This window comes from Pinus tabuliformis, chromosome 3_2 (genome assembly GCF_031772625.1).
Source record: "Pinus tabuliformis cultivar Carrire ecotype Pingquan chromosome 3_2, CPIR1, whole genome shotgun sequence".
NCBI lineage: Eukaryota > Viridiplantae > Streptophyta > Pinopsida > Pinales > Pinaceae > Pinus > Pinus tabuliformis.
In genome coordinates this window covers 974,917,688-974,930,501 of record NC_142302.1, presented here as the reverse complement: position 1 = coordinate 974,930,501, position 12,814 = coordinate 974,917,688, and positions in this window count along the sequence as shown.

The following is a 12,814-nucleotide window of genomic DNA, read 5'->3' as shown; positions in this document are numbered from 1 at the left end:
TCAAGAGATTATTTTGGGAATTCAAGTTTACTCATAATAACAAAGCCATTTTCCTAAACTCTTGGGTATAGTCTTGAACTGTTTGGCCCTTGAGTTGCCTAAAATTTTTCCAACTCATAATGACGTTTTGCATATAGGCTAAAGGATAAAACTTCCTTTTAATTGAAGAAACAAATTCAACCTAAGAAATGGATATCTGACCATGAATTCGCATTTCCTCTTGAGCCTTTGCTTCCCACCAAACTAATGTTGCTCCTTCTAGCCTCAATGAAGCCAATTGGATTTTTATGTCATCTTCTTGAAGGTTCTGAATTCTGCAATAAACCTCTAATTGTCAAATCCAATTGTCTAACTTTTCTGCATTGACCTCACCATTGTACATGGGAAGTTCAAAATTAATGTCCAATTTGAGTAAGGGAGTTTTTTCTTTTGGGTTTTTTAAATGAGTATGAACATTTTTTGTTGTAGAAGTGGAAGATGATGTTGTTTGTGATGATGAGGAAGATGAAGATGGTGGAGATGGAGGAAACTTTCCTCCATATGGGGACTTAGAACTCTCTCCAACCATTCTAATATTCCTCTGTTCAAAGAGGATTCTAACCATGTCTGTTAAGTCATAGAAAGCTTTCTTGAATGCTTCCTCTTCTGAAATACCTTTGGTCTCTCCTGCTCCAGACATGATGGCTTTGGATTCAAGCTCGACTTCTAGTATTGCTTGTACCTCCTCAATCTCAATTGAAGATAAAACTTGAGATGCTTCAAGTGCAGCTAGGATTGAAACTTTGGGTGGAGATTGTGGCCTTGTGGCTCTCCTTCTTCTAAGCATTACCTCAGGATTTGCAACCAATAGTTTCCCTTCTCCTCGCTGCAACTTTAACCTTATAAGCATCACAAATTTGCAACCATTAAAACCCTACTTGCACAACGCTCAAGCAATCAAGAAAATAACCTTTGCTCTGATACCAACTTGATCTGTTGTTGAATTAGATATCATTTTTGGGATTCAACTACGTTAAGTAAGTCATTCATCTATGACCATTTCCATGAGAGGTAGCCGTAACTAGCTAATTTATCATGATTTTTTAATAGCCCACTTAGCACTCATTGCATTGGGTGATGCTCACAGGGGTGAAGAAGTGGGATTGAAACTAGTGAAATGAATCACATAGGGTCAATCATCACTTCCGGGGCTTGCACTCGGTAACCAGGACTTACCAGGAGGTCACCCATCCCAGATCGCCTATTGTTGAATGTTAGTTTTGTTGTGCTAATTTCAAATTCAGAATAAAAAAACAATTGCTTATCATTTGCTTCATATGCATAGGTTTCCTTTATGGTGTTTGTGAATGAACACATAAATTTTTTCAAGTTTTATGTTAAATTCAAAATAGCATGTAAATAAAGTGATGAATAACAAAAAACAAATGTACAACAAACCATAAAAAATGAACACTTAACATAGTGTTTTGATGAAGGAGTTCACCCTTCTTGGGCTACATCTCCTTGGTCTAGCTTCCATGGCTTGGGCCTCTGTATTAGTTCAAAATGGAAAAAGTGTTGTTTACAATGCTCTAATGCTCCTGAAACCTGCTTCCATGTGCTCAAAAGATAAAAATACTGAAACCTACTTCCATGTGCTCAGAAGATCAAAATACTGAAACCTGCTTCCATGTGCTCAGAACATCAAAATCATCTAGGAATGCATTTTCCTGAGCTCAATTGGTTGAAAATTGCAAAAGTTATGGCAAAAACAGTTTCTCTCAGGAATTATCCACTAAAACTGGAGGAACTCCAGTTAACTCCACTAAATATGGAGTTAGCACCGAATTTGGGGGGTCACCAAACTTGCTGCCAAACTAAACTGCGCATTAACTAGTGGATAATCTCATATTAATTAACTTTAAACATGATTAGCATTTGATTCGGCGCAGTTTTGGTTAACATAAAATGTTGCAGTGGTCACATGTGAGATTATCTGACAGTTAACATAGCGGTTATGGTTTGTGTTGGTCGCTGGTTCTTTGGTATTGGTCACATGGGAGGGGCTTGGCCCGTGGGGCTAGCCCTCTCCTTCCCCCAATCACCAAGACATATCACATGAAATATAAACTCAAACCATTATATGTTAAGTCACATAGTCATGGTATAACGGTGGAACGTTGGATTTGTGCAAGCGAGGTCACCGGTTCGACTTCGTCAACCTGCCATAAAATTTTACCACTGCGCGTCTTGATGTCCGGCCTTTGGGGAGGGACACGTGGTGATCTCTAGGCTTGCCACATGTCCCCTCCTCATTGGTCCTTCCTCCAACCAAATAAATTGAGCCGAATGACCACACCGTCGACCAACCACAACACACCATTTGACGAGACTCCATTAGTTGTTGACCTGCCACGTTAGCAGTACAGACTGCTGACTGTGCAGTGCTTGTACTTTTTTTTTGCAAAATTTCTCTCTTTGGCAAAGCGGACAGAATGTGATATCTTCCTCATACGAGCTCTGTTTTGAGTGAAACGAGTTGCGTTGGGATTGTATTGCCGAGACAGACGCGGTCGTTCAGGTTTTGAGCGATTTTGAGCACTTTATTTTTGAGCTAAATATTGATCACCTGATCACATAGCCATCCCAAAATTCGAACACTTCTTTCAACACCCCAAATGTTACAGTCTCGACTTTGATTTCAATGTTCTCCACCTTTTGTCCCAGATTCATCATGTCTATACACAAGCTCTCCATAGTTTTATGCAATAATTCCATGTCTTTGCTGAGTCCCGACAACTGGGCATACCAAACCGTCATGTTCTTGTTGATTTCTTTTACAATTTCTTTTATGACGTGCCTGCAGGAGCTATTGACCATGTCTTCTAAATTCTCGTTGCGACCCAACCCAACTCCGCCACCACTACCATTGCTATAAGATGCCATTTTCTTGGCTAATTTACCCTGAACTAACAAGATCCTGTGATTTACCGTCCACAACCAACTGCTATAAATAATTATGTGGTTCATTCCAACATTCCTTTCCATCTTATCCTTCATTAATGCGAATCGATTCTGCATCATGGCGAAACAACTACCCTCCATCTCCTCCACCGCCGAAACAAGCCTGGAGCAAATTACAATGGTACTTGCCCACCCCACCAATGGAACTGTATTAAAACTCCAGGGAAATAACCAAGGATGCATCGCCCACCTGTCATAGATCATGGCCTTCGAACTAGGACTGTCACACCTATTCCGTAACTTCCTACCAATTGCCCCTGCTCCCAACGCATTGTAAAGGCCATCGGGGAGATAACCTTAATAACTGTCAGTTTGATGTGTTGCATACCTGTACCCTAGCTATATTGCGTCAACTTGAAAATTTTACATCGAATAAAGGGATGTGACATATTCTAACGGAGTGGTTGATGTGTAAGGAGCCTTGCTCTAAAGCCACCTTGACGTTGGCTTGCATGTCCGCCAATGGTTGATGCGTAAGGAGCCTTGCTCTAAAGTCGCCTCGACGTTGGCTTGCATGTCTGCCACATGGTTGTTTGCCCACAACACATGGAACATTTTAACTTTTTCGAACTTTTTTAATAGATAATTTATCCTAATAATGATTGGGGAGGATTCAACATCGAGGAGGTTCTTATTCTTTGAGAGCTTCAAGCATTTTTGGATTACCATCATAGAATCACCAATAATAATCAAGTTCCTGATACCATTAGAAACACTGATGTTTAGGCTCTGCCAAAGGGAGAGAGCTTCTGCTTGATTGTTCTTGGCGTTGCCTAGTGTCCATGCAAACTTTATTTCAGTCTTTTCTTCAAGGTTTACTATTACCCCTCTAGCTCCAACCTCCTCGATATACTCAAATATTTAAGCATATTGAAATATTTCATTAATAATCTACATTCAAATTTATTTGTCACCAATATTTTAAAAAACTACATATCAACTTCATATTAAGAATTGAATAAACTAGACATCTAGTCACAATGGAAGGTGAAAATATAAGCAAAATTTTAAATTCCCCCTCTATATATATATATATATCTACATATTACATGTCACTTGAACACAAAATGAAGTACACATCTCCTTGACACTCAATTGTAATATCAATATTATTTTTAAATGCCAAGTGTTAGTAATGCAGAATTAGGAATTACACATCTACCTCACACTCAAAAGTTAAAAATAGTTATAAAAAAATTATTGTTTTTTTAACTATCAATTACTATATCTCTTTATATAAATTTGATGTAAAATTAAAGTGAAAATTAAAATATTTCTTATTACTATTTTCTAACAATATTTTATTATTTTTAAATAAAAATTTAAGGAACAAATCTTCTAATAGAAAAAAATTTTATCCAAAAATTTAACTTAGATAAAATATTTTAAAATTTATTTCTAAAATATATATTTATATATTGTTATTATTATTTTTCTAATTAAATTATTCACAGTTAAATTTATTTATAAAATAATTACACTTATTTTTATTTAAATTAAATTGATTAATTAAAAATACTTTTTTACTTCTTCTTTTTTCCTATAATATTTACATCAATTTCAAAAATAATAAATAACATGGTTCATAAATCAACCAGTTAACTTTGTTAATGTGATTTTGTGATTTAAGAATCTGTAAATCTGCTTACATTAGTCGAACAAAATGTTCATCTGCATCATAATCCACGAACTGGCATTGCTCCACCTTCTACTTCCATCAATTCATGTCCGAATCCAAAATGCTCTGACATTCCCTTCCCACATGAGCTAGAGCCAGATTTAGACCATGTTCTCATGATTCATACAGTTGAAGAAGAAGACCCTAGACTTACTGAAATGATTTGCTTGATGAGACCATCAAAGCCAAGATATGGGCTAGGAAAACTTGAGCAATCACAGTTGATTCCAGAATGCAGATTTAAACAAATCCCTTCTAACTGTAAAAAGCCTGCAGTTATGGAGATGCATAAGTTCTTTGCACTTATGGAGGGTTGTTTGAAGTCAGAAATTAGTGCTAAATGGATGAAGGATATGCTAAATTGGGATTTGTATACAAATCCTCAGGCAAAAGAATTTGACCAAGTCTACACTCTAGAACAAAAGAGAAGGTTGGAAACTGATTGGAAACATTATATGGAAGCAAATAACACTTGGATATCTTTCTATTCATGGAAGGATAAAATTGCTCCTATAAATGTTTTCACTAGGACTACCTCTAGCACTTCAGTTGATAAACATGGATGGACTGCACTTGATGGATCAAAGGTAGAAACTCCTACTACATTTCCTCCTTATAAAGGAATTATTTTAGGAGAAAATACAAATGCAGCCAAAGCCATTCCCCTGGTCCAAAAAGATGACAATGCCTTAGGCATTGATGGAAGAATCCAAAAAGCCAGTGAACAATTAAATTAGACCAATACTGCTATCAAAGGCTTGGAAATGAATGTAGCAAAAACAGAAGATGTAAAGAAGCAGATAGATGTTGTACAGTCCTCATTAAATAGTGTAAATAGTTGCTTGAATAATTTGCAGTTTGATTCCAGCATAGCTCGCTCCTATACCAGAGATTCATCGAGCAAGATAGAAGAAGTAGGAGAAAATTTAGTTGGACACATAGGTGTAACTAAGACTCTCCTTACTGGCTTAAATGCAAAGATTGAAAGAATACAGTTGACAAAAATTGAAAAGCCAGTTCCAAATTCTTTCCTGGTAAAGAGAAATATAAAAATTGAAAATCCTGTGAGAAATGTTCAGAAATTCCCTCTTTTGTTTCCTAAAGAAATTGCCTCATCATCAGGAATTGATGAATCAGAACATATTAGTATTGCCTCCTTATTCAAAGAAACAGAGGCAGAAGAAAAAGAGCAGAAAACACCAGAGACACAGATCCTTCCAATCTATGAACCTCTGGAACATAGATTTTCTAGATATTCTGCTCCTGACATTGAAGGAAAAGGGAAGATGTCTGAAGCTCACACTTTCTTCCCTGATTCCCACAGAGAATGGAATATAGACAACATGAGTATTGGCCAAATTCGCCAAATGATAGATTTGATGTATACTGAATATAAGCTCATGTGTCTCAGAGGCAAATCTGAAATAGATGCTTGTAGAACCATCATTCAATGTTTTACAGGTACTCTCCTCAGATGGTGGGAGACAGAATCATCTCCTAAACTCATTGAAACTATGGAAGCAGACATCCTCAAAGATGAGAAAGGAGACGTCATTCACAATCCAGATGGCACTGTCATCAGTAATATGATTGGCACACTGACATCAATGATTCTGGAGCATTGGTGTGGAAGTGAGACAGAGATAGCCAATAAGCATGAGGTTATTCTCATGAACCTCAAGTGCCATAAAATGTCACAATTTGATGATTTCCATAGAGACTGGATGCAGCGGATCTATGAGGTGAAAGACTCCAAGAACTTGCTGTGGAAACAGGTATACCTTGCTGCTTTGCCTTCTAGATTTGTTGATTATATCAGAATGCAAGAGATTTTTCAGTTACCCTTTGAATCTTACACATGGGGTGAGATTTATTCCCATATTACAAAGACATTTGTGAGTCTTTGTACTAGTTCAAAGGTTAACAAGTCTCTAGAGAAATTATCAAGATTACCAGATAAGAAGTCCATCTGCAGCAAGTATGGACTCACAATAGATGATCCTTTAGTTAAGAAAAGAAAGTCCAGAAAGAGAGCCAAAAGGGAATTTAAAGAGACTTTCTACAGGAATAAAAGAAATTATCCAAGGGATAAAAGGAGATATCCCACAAAGGATAAAAATCAGAAAAATAAGAAGAAGGGTTATTACAAGTATGTCCCAAAGACTCATTATTACAACCACTCTGATATTTATTTGCATTCAACCAAACAAGAAAAGTGGAATAAAATCACTTGTTGGTTGTGTGGCCAGAATGGGCATATAGCTTCCAGATGCCCCCAAGGGGAAGAATCAAAGCTCAATAGAGGAAAGAAAACAACTGTTTATGCTCAGAAGCCCAAGCAAGTCAAGCAAGAACATTCAGGGCCTATTTTTTGTCTTAGATGCAAATCAAAGACACATGTTACAGAAAGATGCCCAAACCTTTCCATCAGAGACACAGCCCAGCAGCATCAACTAGAAGAATCTTCTCTTGGTTCTTTTAGGACTACATCAGAACGAGAATTCCAGGTCAATATGGGCCAGTATTCTGAATCAGACTCATCAGAATGTTCATGCTCAAATTCAGAAGAGTGTGCTTGTCATATTTTATATGAAGATGATTCTGAATATTACACCAGCTCCAGTGAAGAAGAAAGGCCTAAGCCTCCAAAAGAAAAGGTTCTGATGGCATCTACTGAAGAAGAAGCAGAATTGAAGATCTTATCTCAAATAAGGGCAATGGAAGAAGGAGACATGAAGAACCGCCTGATTGAAGCATTCACTGACCAGCTGAAGACCAAAGCTTCTAAAGAATCAGGTAAGAAGCCTTTATTTATTGATGCATCTTATGAAAGAAACACCAAATCATTTCAAATGCATCATCAAAAGCCAGGAAAAGTAAGGTCACTTACTTTGGGAGAAGTAAGTGGTGAAATCCACCATCTTAAAGCAGAAATTTCTGCAATCAAAGCTCAAATTGCAGAAATACAAAAAGGAAAACGACTTGCAGAAGGAAAAAGGGAAGAAGAGGATTCCTGGAATCCTACGACATATCACCAAGAAGTGCAAGTTGCTGAAGGAATGCAAGATCCACATTTTGGATTCAAGGACATGAGATTGTTCACAATCACATACCAGCAACACCATGTTAAGGTAAAACTCTGCATCCAAGGACAAATTTTCCATATGACTGCATTATTAGATTCTGGTGCAGACATTAATATCCTTAACATTAAGAATGTTCCAGCTAAGTATTGGGTTTCAGCTGAGAGGGAAGTAGTAGGCCTTGGGAACAAGAAACTCCAATATGAAATTCCCAGAGCTTGATTATGTTTTGATACTCATTGTGTATATATAAAATTTTCCATAGCAGACATTCCTGTTGATTGTATATTAGGAAATGTCTTTCTAGCTACAGTAGAACCCCATGGCTCAGCCAGGCTAAAAGGGGGAAGAGCTGGTTATTTTATTTCTGTTCCCACATCCAAAGGCAAAAGAAAGAAAATTGAACTTCCTTATGTTTCAAGTCCAAGGGTTTCAACAATGGTCCAAGCTATGCAGAAGTTGAATAAAGCAGAATCTCTGTTGACTAATCTCAAAGACTTGAAAAACACATTAAGGGTTGAAGAACAGCTAAAATTGCCCCAAATCAAGAGAAAGATCTAGGATCTAAGAGAAAAATTAGAAGAAACATGTTGTTCAGAAGAACCAAATGCTTTCTGGCACAGGAAGCAGCATACTATCAGGTTGCCTTACAAAGAAGGATATACTGGAAAACCCTGTAAGAGCAGAGCCATCCCAATGAGCAAAGAATATAGAGATCTTTGCCAAAAAGAAATCCAGCAATTACTTGACAGAAGACTGATCAGAGAATCCAATAGCCCCTGGAATTGCTATGGATTCTATGTGAATAAAAGAGCTGAACAAATTAGAGGAATTCCCAGACTTGTTATAAATTATAAACCTCTAAATTCAGTTCTGGCCGATGACACTTATCCAATTCCCCACAAGGGAGATTTGATTAGAAGGATTGCAGGTGCCAAGGTATTTTCAAAATTTGATCTAAAAGCAGGATTTTGGCAAGTTGCCATTGATGAAGCTGATAAGTTTAAGACTGCTTTTAGTATTCCAGCAGGGCATTATGAATGGAATGTCATGCCATTCGGCCTCAAAAATGCCCCCTCAAAATTCCAGAAAGTCATGGATGATATCTTCAAGCCATATTTTGATTGGCTAATTGTTTATATTGATGATGTTTTAATCTTTTCCAAAAATATTGATGACCATTTCAAACACGTTAATATCTTCATGAAACTGGTTCAAAAGAATGGACTAGTGCAGAGCAAAAAGAAAATGGAAATATTCCAGACTTCTATAAAATTCTTGGGACACACAATTTGCAACGGGTAAATTTCTCTACAACAACATGCCATTGAATTTGCAGACAAATTCCCAGATGAGCTCAAAGACAAAACACAACTGCAAAGGTTTCTGGGGTGCCTAAACTATGTCAGCAATTTCTACCAGGATTGTGCCAGCGACAGGAAGGTGCTCAATAAGAGGCTTGGTAAGAACCCCCCTGAATGGTCAGACCGCCACACCAGAGCAGTCCAAGAAATCAAAGCCAAGGTAAAATCTTTACCTATACTGTATGTAGCTGATGATCAAGCTTTTAAGATAGTTGAATCTGATGCCAGTAATGTTGGATGGGGAGGAATACTGAAACAAAGAATTGGAAAAGAAGAACAGGTTGTTCAGTTTGCTTCAGGAATTTGGAATTCAACTGAACAGAACTATTCTGTTATTGAAAGGGAGGTAAAAGCAGCATGGAACTGCATTAGCAAATTTGAAGTTTATTTGATAAATAAGCCTTTTCTTCTTAGGACAGATGCCTCAGCCATGCAGAAAGTTTTATGTAAAGACATCAAGAAAGCTGGAGAAGCTAAGTTTGCCAATGGCAAGATTTATTTGCAAATTTTGATTTTCAAGTAGAGCACATTAAGGGAAAAGATAATACTTTGCCTGATTTTTTGAGCAGAGAATACATAGAAACAAAAGATCATGTCATGATGATTATTACTGAATGGGACCAACAGCAGAAGCAAGAAGTCTTGAGGACTATCCCAGACGACCAAGACTGGGAAACATACAAAAATAACTGGAGACCCACATGGCAGCTAAGAAATACAAAAGTCTTGGATGCTAATCTACAACCTCACACCGACATCCAACACTTTGTACCTGAAATAAAAGTGTACCCTAAGGGTCGAAAGTGGATCCATGACATGATATATGACAAAGCCAAAAGAGATGCTGGAATTGCTCATCAAGTTCTTGAGCAGAACTTTCATGATATTGCTGGAATCTGGTACTATGGAGGCCGCAGTACGGGAATATATGAAAGATACTTTTGTATCTATCAGACCAGAGATCTATGGAATGAACAAGGACACATACCTGTCCAGCCATGTGCTCGGTGGCCCAGAAATGATCCCAAAATTATTTTTCCTGATACTGTTTATGATTTTGCAGGATATAAGAAGTTATGGTGGGAATTCCTAAATACTGATGATAAAGAAGAAACCCATTACACAAAGCTGAAATTCAGTACGCTGACAGCATCACAAAGAGGCCAACAGTGTTAGTGGTTTCGGGACTGGTGGACAGATTACGGAGTAAGCAGAACCGCTATGGACCCAGTATTTCATGAAGCATATGAAAGAAAATACTGTGAACGATGCTTTGAGCATGGAATTGGAGAATGCTTTCACAACATCTATAAAACTGTCAAAGAAATGACAGTCAAAGAGTGGGATCCTTTTCATAGAACAAATTATTCACTCCAGGAATATATGAGAGAGCATCTAGAATGGTTAATTTTAACCAAAGTTCAGCATCAAGTTATCTTAGGGAAGCCAATGATAGTCCGCAGGATTTACACCAAACCCTGTGATGACTTGCTATATAAAAGGAACAGATTCCCTGATTTGACCGTATTCTGATCAATAAGTACCAGTCACAAGGGCTTAATTGTGGCCAATTTCTCGTGAGCTTTGTTGTTCCAAAGCATTCACTGTGTAGATATTCTTTTCTTGTGGGCTTTCATGAAAAAGTATCCACTTTGTTTTGTCGGCCCAATGTTTGATAGGGCCCAGTTTCTCGTGGGCTTTTACGGAAAAAGCATCCACTTTGTTTGGTCGGCCTGCATAATGAATCTGGATAAGATATATGTACGAGTACGATTTACTTTGACGTTACCCGAAAGCAACTATTCCATCCATCGGACTGGAATCTTTGTGCGGACGTCGTCTCAGTCTTATCCGAAAGTAATGATTCTTTCCGCTTTTAGGACAGGTCACGGATGCCCTACAGTCATGTTTGTCCCCCCTCTCTTCCTATATAAGGAGGGTAAGGCTCATTTCTGAGGCATTGGCATTTAGAGTCTTTGTGTGTGTGTGTGTTTGAGTCGAGTGTTCTCCTGCTCTGCATCTGCGGACGATCAGTCTGATCTGCTTGCAACACGAGAAATCACTCAAAGTCTTTAGGTGGTTTGGGAGCCTGCGCATCAGTGTGCTCGGCACTGGTGAGAACCTGAAGTGGCCGAACCATTAGAAGTGTCATTCATAGTCTATGTGTGTGTGAAAAGTCTGATTCTGAGGCAGAGCCTATCCCTCGCCAGGAAGCCTCCGGTAGTAACTTGTTCATTATGAACGGTGAAAAGTCCGGTAAATGCGAGATTAGTCTATCTCTGTAAAGAATCCATCTCTGTAAAAGCTTCGAGCATTCTGTAAGATTTTCCTCCATTCTGAAATAAAATGAGTAAGCCATTCTGAATCTGAGTATCTCTGCGCATTTATAAAGTTTGCTGTGGTAGTAGTTTTCTCTGTGTCTTCATCCGAAGTTCGCAGGAAGTTCGCCAAAGGATCGAAGGGACACCAAGGCCATTAGAAGGCGTGGAAGCCGTTGTTGAGGTCGTCAGAGTGTGAAAGCTCCGAGTAGGTTCACCAGGAGTTGGCATTCAGAGAAGAACAAAGAGACGCAGCAAGAGCAAGCTCGTGACAGAAGCCCCTGATAGGTAATGACAATGCAACATCAAATGACTTAGTGCAACTTATTTATATTTGTTGGAATGGCAAAGCATTCGCTTCGGAAATGCATAAAAACAATTACTGTACAACAATTTCCTGAACGAGGGCAAAATCGCTAGAAGACCCTCTCCTGCGAAGTATTTCATGGTAAGAAATACATGCAAACAAAAGCTAACGCTACAATGCATTGTTTTTTCCAGAAAGAGGCAAACGGTCATAGCGCTGGAAATCGAATAAAGTGAAACTAAAGACAAGCATGACATCGCTCCTAAGATTTTTCTATACGCTGGTTTTTTCACTTAACTAACTATGTTTTCGAAACCACGATTTCCAATGAAATGTCTCAAATTTCAAAAGAACAAAGGAGTTGTTTTTAGTGAGATTTTTTGGACTTTCCAGTGTTGGAATTCGGTGGAAAAATTTGAGGTGAAATCTTGATTTGTGTTATTTAAACTGGTTTTTTAACTGCATATTTGGATTAGGCACCCTGGAAAACCCCTAGGACACTTTAATTGTGGAGGTATTGCCCATCAAGCTTGTGATTCCAATAAATTGCTACCGGATTTTAGAGGAATTTGACTGGAAAAACCCACCATAAAAGCTTTCAAAAAGTCACACTAAAGACAACTCCAAGAACAAATGCCTTTGCTGTTCGGGCATTAAATATTTGATACAATTCCGTATTAAAATCCAATACAAATTGATTGAAATCACAAGCTTAATGGGTAACCCGTGCACAATCAAAGTGCCTTAAAGGTTTTTGAGGGTGCTAAATCCACATATACAGTCAAAAAACGAGTTTAAATAACACAAATCAAAATTTGACATCAAAATTTTCTACCGGCTTCCAAATTTCAACAAGAAAAAGTCCAAAAAATTCACACTAAAAACAACTCCTAAAAATTCTAAAAAAATTAACAGAGCTTCATCTCATTGTTGTTACATCCAAAGCTTTTTGACGTACCCTCACAACAATTTCAATGGAAACGAATAAAAACTACCAACAAATCTGCACCTCGCAGCAGGAAACACAACAAAATTCCGTTTCACCTCGTCAAACTCAAATC